Source organism: Andrena cerasifolii, unplaced genomic scaffold, assembly GCF_050908995.1.
Source record: "Andrena cerasifolii isolate SP2316 unplaced genomic scaffold, iyAndCera1_principal scaffold0045, whole genome shotgun sequence".
NCBI classification, from domain to species: Eukaryota; Metazoa; Arthropoda; class Insecta; order Hymenoptera; family Andrenidae; genus Andrena; species Andrena cerasifolii.
Window position 1 is genome coordinate 81,763 of NW_027484938.1, and position 8,903 is coordinate 90,665.

An 8,903-nucleotide genomic window follows, 5' to 3' on the forward strand; every position below is an offset into this window, starting at 1 on the left:
CTTCCTCCGGTCCGTTGTAAGCTTAAACCACACTATATGCGCTTCATTGGCGTCAAGGTGGTTTATCTTTAATATAAGCATGTTTCAATTTATCGAAATATTTTATGATTTGTTGGCCCTTATCTGAGATTAGTACCGCGTTGTTTTGATCGGTAATTGCTTTTATTTTGAAGGGGCCGATGTAATGCGGATCAAATTTGTGGAGCCGGGGCTCCTTTAGTACGTAAACGAGGTCGTTCGCCGCAAAGGTGACCTGATTACTTTTTCGGTCATAAATATTTTTTGAACGCGATTTGCTGGTGTACAAATTTGATCGCGTGGTCGTTCGGATTTCGTCGAAGCGCTCTACTAGATTTTGTACGTATCCCGGGTATGTTAGCAATTCCTCACGGGACATAGGCGTAAACGGATCTCGAGATAATTGTCCGAAAACCACTTCGTATGGGGTGAATTTCGTGGCCTCGTGTACCGAGGTGTTATACGAGTACATAGCAAACGGAAGTAACAAGTCCCAATCCTCGTATCTTTCCAGGTAATGTTTCAGGTACTCAGTTAGAACTATGTGGCTTCTTTCGAGGGAACCGTTGGTCTGTGGTCGATATCCCGATGTGGTTACGTGTTTGATTTTAAACGTTTCAGCTATTTCCTGTATTACGTTATTGATGAAACTTGTTCCGCGATCCGTGAGTATTGTGCGCGGTGCGCCGAAAATTGCGATAAAGTAACGCGATAAGGCGTCGGCCACAGTAACGGCTCGTATGTCCGGTAAAGGGACGGCCATACAGAATTTCGATAGTTGGCATTGCATTGTCAGTACGTGACGGTTTCCGCTTGGTGTAGGGGGAAGCGGTCCTACAGTGTCCAATGCTACCTTATCAAAGGGCCTAGTGGGCGTATCGGTGATTAACATCGGTTCTCGTGTTTTAATGCGTACGAGCTTTTGTTCCTGGCAACTGTGGCAACTTCGTACGAAATCCTATACATCTCGACGCAAGCGCGGCCAGTCAAATAGGCCGCGTCCCTGTGCGCTGCTAATGCTGATGTAAGCTCATCTTCTCCCATTTCATGATAGAAGCTTCTTGCTCCGACAATGCTGAAAATTTTTCCTTCTTCGTTGTGGGTGATTATTACGCGGTTCCTGATTAATTCCTCGGATAATAATTTAGTCTCGTCGAAAAGTCCGATAGCTTTTAAAGTTTTACAAATGGGGCTAGTTAGTATTCTGTCGGAAGATATAAAATGAGCATAATTGTCCGGGGTCGACGCTAGCGTGGTGTCTACGTTTTTTACTTCGCATTGCGTTGGCTGTGTTTCGTCTTCCGAACCGTCCGGTGTGTTGTTCCCGAGTCTGGGCGACTCCCTCCAGGTTGTTGGAAGTTTTGGCGGGACGACGAATAGCCTGTAGTTTGTTTCCTGGAACTCCGTTAAATCGGGCATCTTAGTTGCATCAGGCCCCCGGCTTATGCCTGATTTCTGCCTGGGTGGCGATGGATCTTTCTGCTCCTCCCATGTCTCGTCCTCAGGTCCAATCATGGTCGACTGCGGGATGTCCAAGACTTCTGCGTCCAGAGGTATTCCCCATGACACCCGCTTCTTTGGGCCTGATCGTAGGTCCTCCGTCTTCTGAGGACTGACATTTTCGTGGTGATTCGTTGCTGTCCCTTCTTCTTTGCAGGGATACTCTTCATCAAAGCTCTTTAAAATGGTGATTTCGTCTGGCGTGAGTGGGCCTATGCGCGAGCTATCGCTTAATATGGCAGAGTCCTCGTCTCCTTCTTCTGGATCGTTGTTTCCAGTATCCAGGAACTCGGGCATTCCCGTCAGACCTTCTGTTGTCTCTCCGAGCTGGCTGCGTTGTCTCCCTCTGTTGGTTGCAGCTCCTGTTCGGGTTCGTGTCCTTATAGCGTGGAATCCTCTAGGAGGTCGAACGACGGTGGTTCTTCATAATTCGGTCTGGGCATGCCTTGACGACGCGTGCCTACACGGGTCCCTATGCCTTCCTGCTCTTTCTCCGGCGCAGTTTCTTTTGAGGTAGTCGGGAACGCGTGCGGAACCGCGTTCCGCGATAACGCGTCGGCGTTCGCGTTTACTCGGCCGGGTTTATAAATGATCTCGTATTGATAGTCGGCGAGCGTAATTTTCCAACGGGCATTTCGCGACACCGGGTCTTTTACCGAGGATAATCATTGAAGCGGCCGCTGGTCGGTTACCAAGAAAAAATTTCGTCCATAAATGTACGTGCGGAATTGTTTTACAGCGTAAATTATCGCGAGGCACTCCTTTTCGGTTGTTGAGTAATTTTCCTGGCACGGCGTGAGTACCTGTGAGGCATACGCTATAGGCGGGTCTTCGCCTATCTTTCCCTGGCTCAAAATCGCACCGACGGCTACGTCCGATGCGTCGGTTGTAATAATAAACGGTTCATCGTAATTCGGATAACGTAGAACCGGCTCCTTATAGAGTGCCTGGCGTAGATCTTCGAAACTCTCTTGGTGTTTCTCAGTCCAAAAGTACAGAATTTTGACGCTTGTTAAATTCGTGAGTAGTTTAGCACGTTTCGCCATTTCTGGGATGAAACGTCGGTAGTAATTTACGAGACCCAAGAATTGTGTTAAATTTTTCCTGCTTTTTGGTACGAGGAAGGCAGAGACGGCCCGGATCTTCTCGGGATTGGGTCTGACTCCGTCGACTGCTATTATGTGACCCAAGTACACGACCTTGTCCTTCAAGAACCTGGCCTTCTCCGTCTGTAGCGTTAAGTTATGCTCGCGTAAGCGTTCGAAGAATCTCTCAAGTCTGCGTAAGTGTTCCTCGAGCGTGCGCGAATGTATAACTACGTCGTCTAAATACACGAACAGCTCTTTACCGATAAGCCCTTGCAGCACCGTATTCATTAAGCGTTGAAAGGTGGCTGGAGCGTTCTTTAACCCGAACGGCATACGGAGATATTCGAAGTGTCCGTCGGGGGTGGTAAACGCGGTTTTCGCACGATCTTCGGGAGCCATAGGAATTTGGTGGAAACGGTTCGCTAAGTCAAAAACTGAGAAAAATCGGGCTCCGCCTAAGCGATCGAGAATGTCCGTACTTCGCGGTAAGGGGAAACGGTCGTCGATCGTTTTGGCGTTCATGGTTCTGAAATCCGCCACTATCCTCCAGCGTTTTTTTCCATCTAGGTCCGCCTTCTTCGGGACCACGTGTAATGGTGAGTTATGTGGTGACGACGAGGCTGTGATTATTCCCAGCTCTTCGAGGTTCATCGTTTGACTGGCAATTTCTTCGTTCATAAGGGGGGAGTGCGGGTATTGCCGCGTGAATACTGGCGTCGGGTCGGTTAACGGGATGGTGTGTTCCATTGTCGTCGTTCCTCCCAGTGGGTCTCCAGGTACAAAGAATCTGTCCGAATATCTTGTCACCAACTCCTCGATAAGCTGGCGCGGTTCCAGGTCTATTTCCTCCAGTTTCAGTGTTTGGACTATATGCTGTACTCGTTCTTCGGAAGGCTTGCGTTCAACGCGGTAATCCCCGAGGGGAGGGTATGGGCAAACCCGTTCGTCATCCTCGGGACCGTCGCAGTACTCGGGAAAGCAGACGTTTACTTCACTTCCGTTTGTCTCTAGTTCCGGACTTTCGGTTAAGTGAGCCTGGAATTCCATGTGGCTTCTTCTGCATTCCTCTAACGTATTTTCCAATTCCTTTGAATTGGAAAAGATTACGGCATGGATTGGACGATTCGCGGTCACCATTGTACGTCGGTGATAGGATACGATGGCTTCCTCCTGGAGCAGGTACGGGCTCCCGATGAGGCCTGCAATCCCCTCCGGTAAATAGGGCATGCTTATTACGTGAAATAACGCCCAGCTGCCATTAATTTTCAGGCGATTCGTCCCCATGGTCATAACCTTCCCGTTCAATCCACCGACTTCGACGGGGTCTCTGCTTAAAACCGGAGCTTCTGAGCTCGCGTACCGTATTTCTAATAAGTGTAACGCAGAACCCGTGTCTACGATGAATTCTCCCTCACCGTTCTCCAACTGTCCGGCCTTGATCCGGATGCGGGTGGGGGGGTCTGCGCGTCCGAGAACCGTCGCTGGCTCTGGTTTCTCGGGTGGGATCTCGGCGATCCTTGGGCCAGCGAGGAGGACCCGCCCGCCCCGTTTCGGTTGAACGGGCGGGCGCGCTGGTAGTTTAAATGATCGCGATTTTCTACATAGGTTTCTCGATCCACGGGTCCTCTTGATACGCGATTTTCGTGCCTTCTAGATTCTCTAGGATCGTATGTCCTTGATCCACGAGGTTCGTAAACTCTCGGCTCGCGTGATTCATGTACCCTGGATTCGCGAGGCTCGTACGTTGCAGATTCTCGAAATCGTGGCAGTCTATCATATCACGGTCTCTCTCGTGCTAATCTTCGTCGGGGGACGTACTGTCCGCGGTTGACGCCCAGTAAACGCTCGCCTTGCATCGTCAGCAAGGCCGTTGGCCGGCGCGGCGGTGTCGGATCGCGATAATACGGCTCGCGGCTGTACTCGTCGCGACAATATTCTTCTCGATAGCGAGGGGAGCTGTAAGCGGAGTACGAAGAGTGAGGCTCTTTGTACGGGGCCTCCTCGACCGGCTGTCTCCATTCGGTCCATTGCCGCTGGAGGTCGTACGGGGTCGGCGGGCGCGCGCTCCGTGCGTGCCCGTACACGTCTTCTCGCGGAAGGCCGACGCTCTCTAAGCAATAAAAGAGGAACGAGCCAATCGCTCGACATTCCTCAGGGTCTTTTCGTTATTTGTTCCTACCAGTTCTTTCGCTCTTAAGGTCACCTGACGGTGCTGACGGCACACGCGGTGGATAAAATCTATGATACGCTCTCGCGGAAACATGCTTATACGCTCAAGTTCCAATCGGAGCTCCTCATAACCACGGCATGGGGAATATCGGGCCCTGAGGAGGGTGAGTAGCTCGGCTACGCTCCCACAACCTTTCCCCTCGACATAGAATCTGATTGGTTCGTCTAATTTAAATATGAGGCCGCCCAGGAATCTGTCTTCCTGGCCGGGCGGTACACGTTTTACAGCACGCTGTATCGAGGCAGCGAAGTCCTCCAATGTTACTAGGTCGGGGTCGAAACGGGGAACGTGGTCGAGCTCCCGATACACTCTCTCCTCGTCGGCTCGGGCTTGCCATACGTCCATTCTAGACGTCTCTAGGTCGTTAGTCCGCGAGCCGAAAGATAGCCCATTGCCCGAAGGCGGTGTGGGAGGAGGAGGAGGAACGGAAGATATTCCACCTGAGGTTCGTACATTAGAGGGCTGATCCGACGGGGATCTAAGCAAACCACCTGGCATTGTTATACAATGCTCGGCAAAAAGGCTTTGAGTAATAGGAAGCGTAGTCAAGTTACGAGCAGATAAGATTGCGACTGGTCGCGGTTATCTAACAGGGGATGATTAGAAGAATCATATCCCACTTCTGATATAGGACTTCCTGTAAATCACCCCGAGCGGTTGGAATGATTTACCGGGTTTTTGCTCTATCGAAGGTCTAAGGCCCACCTTGACTATACTTACCGGGGATAAGGAAGGTGAAAAGGGGTAGAAAGAATAAAGTTCAGGGGATAAGGTGGAAAAACGATAAGGCTACATATATTGTTACAGAAGTTAAATGACTCTACCTCGAGACAGCGCTTCGCCTTGGCTGTCGCTCGCCGTGTCGCTCGGGTATCTTGCGGCACGCTTGCCTTCTCGTGTTTCGGTCGCTCGCAGTGTCGCTGACCCACGGGTAGGTCGTGGTCGCTCGCTGTGCTTCTCGGATGTCGGTGGCCTAGAGCCCGTCGTACCGCACTGTCTCTAACGTACTTCTAAGCGTTCCTACGTCGGTCTCGATTGACGCGCAAGGGCTCTCCCGGCTATGCCGTTTCCTGTGTGTCGGACGAAGTTATCCTTCTTACGAATCACTATCGGCCGATCGCGCTTCGCGGTATCTAGACGGTCCTCTCGTCCGTCGCGACTTCCTAACTCGAGCACTCGAATAAGAATGAATCTTTTAGCGGCTCCCGATCGCGGGCCGAACCTCGAACGATCCCTACGAATGGGGGAAACTGCCCCGTCGGCAGCTGTCGCTTGCTTCAGCAATTCCCTGATTATTGAGAAATAATTGGGGAATTGGGCCGAGCGCGGTCGCTGTTCCCATCGCTGTTGCCACGGGCTCAGCACCACTCGATTGCTACACGCGAGGCGATTCCGCTGGATCGCCCTTGCGAAACAAAAGCGACACGTGGACAGCAAGCACGGGATGGACCTAAAGGGCCCATGTAACAATAATAATAAGCAAAAAAAAATATTAAGAAAAAATAATTAAAAAAAATAATTAAAATTTTTTTTTAATTTTTTCAAAATTTAAAAAAATAATAAAAAATTAAAAAAAGATTTATAAATTTTTTAATAAATTATAAAAAATTAAATAAAAAATAAATTTTAAAAAATTAAAATCTTTTAAAAAATAAAAAGAAATTATACAAAAAAAATTTAAAAATTAAAAAAAAAATTTAAATATTAAAATACAAGAATTGAAAAAATTAAAAATTACAATATTTAAAAATTTAAATATTTAAAAATAAAAAAAAATTAAAAATTAGAAAAAATTTGATAAAAAAAATTAAATAAAAATTACAAAAAATTTGTTTTTCATTTTTTAAAATTTTTTAAAAAATATATACTAAACAAATTTAAAAAAAGTAAAAAGAAATTTAAAAAATTAATAAAAAAATTAATTTTCATTAAAAAATAATAATAATAATTATAAGAAGCAAAAAATAAATAAAAAATTTAATAAAATAAACAGAAATTTATTTTAAAAATTAAAAAAAATGTTTAAAAAATAAAAAAATAAAAAATTACCAAAAATTAGAAAAATAAAAAATAAATAAATAATTTTTAAAAAAATTAAAAAAAATTAAAAAAAAATAAATAATTTTTTTTAAAGATTAAAAAAAATGTTTAAATTTAAAAAATTTAAAAATAATAATAATAATAATAAGCAAAAGAATAAAATTTTTTTTTTAAATTTTAAAAAATTAATTTTTTTTATAAATTAAAAAAAAATGAAAAGAAAAAAATATAAAAAAATTAAAATAAAAAATAAAAGCAAAAAATAAATAAATAATTTTAAACAGAATAAAAAAATAAAAAATTAAAAAAAGAAATTTAAAAAAAATTAAATAAATATTACCAAAAAAATGAAATTATAAAAAAATAAAAAAATTAAATAAAAAAATAATAATCATAATAAAAACCAAAAGAAATTTTTTTTAAAAAAATTAATAAAGAATTAAGAAAATTAAATTTTAAAGAAATTTTTTTTTAATTTTTAAAAAATAATAAAAAAAGGAAATTAAAAAGAAATTAAAAAAATAAAAAAACAAAATTAAAAATAAAAATTTTAAATAAATAAAACATTTAAAAAGAAATTTAAAAAAGAATTTAAATTTTTAAAAAAAAATAAAAAAAATTATAAAAATGTAAAAAAAATAAAAAAATTAAAATTTTTTTTAAAAAAGTTTTAAAAAATTAAAGAAAATTTAAAAAATTAAAAAAGAAAATATTTTACAAAATTAAAAAAATTATGAAGAAATTTTTTTTAAAAAATTAAAAAAAAAATAAAAATTGATTTAAATTTTTTTTTAAAAATTATAAAAAATTTTAAAATTTTTTAAATTTAAAAAAAATTTAAAAAAAAATAAATTAATAAAAAATTGATTTTTTTTTAATTTTTTAAATATTAAAATGCAAGAATTAAAAAAAATAAAAATTACAATATTTAAAATTTAAAAAAATATAAAATAATTAAAAATAAAAAAAATAATAAAATTAGAAAAGAGAAATTTTAAAATAATTAAATAAAAATTACAATTTCTTTTTTAATTTTTTAAAAAATTTAAATAATATATACAGGGTGTCCCACTAAGGAGTGGACAGCGCGATATCTCTTAAAGTATTGTCGATAAAAATATAAAAAAAATAGGGAATTGCATGGTTCGAGGGGGCCCATTTATTAGCGCGAACGAATTTTGTTTTCGATTATTATTTTAAAAGATACGATGGTCAAGTTCGGTTTTTCAAATGGAACTATTTTTTTTGAAGACCTGAGTTGATAGTGCGTTCCAAGACAAATTCAATAAGCTTTAATGTATACACTTTATTTCCACTGGTTTTTAAGATATTGCGCTTGCAAATTTACTGATTTTCACTGGAAGAAAACCCTCTGGAATAGGAAGGACCGGGGTCGGTCTTACTGGCGCTACGGGTGGCATTGCCTGTTGAAACTGATACCTACCTGCCAATGGTCTACGACAGGGTTCGCAGGCCCAAAAGCTGGACAATTCTTTTCCGTCAGAAATGCTACTTAGGTAGGTACATCTGCGGTATCGAGAAGCGCATCGTTACTTTTATTTCGCACTTGCTTCTACGCTCGGATGGCCGGTTCTTTTGGGAGGGATGCAAGTTGGATTGGTTAGGTTAGGAGGAGTGGAAGTTGCTAGACTAAATTTCAACCATAGGGAGCAGATTGTGTCAAAAGAAAAGAATTGTCCAGCCTTTGGGCCTGCCATTTCTGGCGTAGACCTTTGGCAGGTAAGTATCCATTTCAACAGGCAGTGCCACCCGTGGCGTCAGTAAGACCGCCCCCGGTTTTTGCCATTTCAGAGGGGTTTCTTGCAGTGAAAATCAGTAAATTTGGAAGCGCAATATCTTAAAAACCAGTGGAAATAAAGTGTATACATTAAAGCTTATTGAATTTGTCTTGGAACGCACTATCAACTCAGGTCTTCAAAAAAAAATAGTTCCATTTGAAAAACCGAACTTGACCATCGTATCTTTTAAAATAATAATCTAAAACAAAATTCGTTCGCGCTAATAAA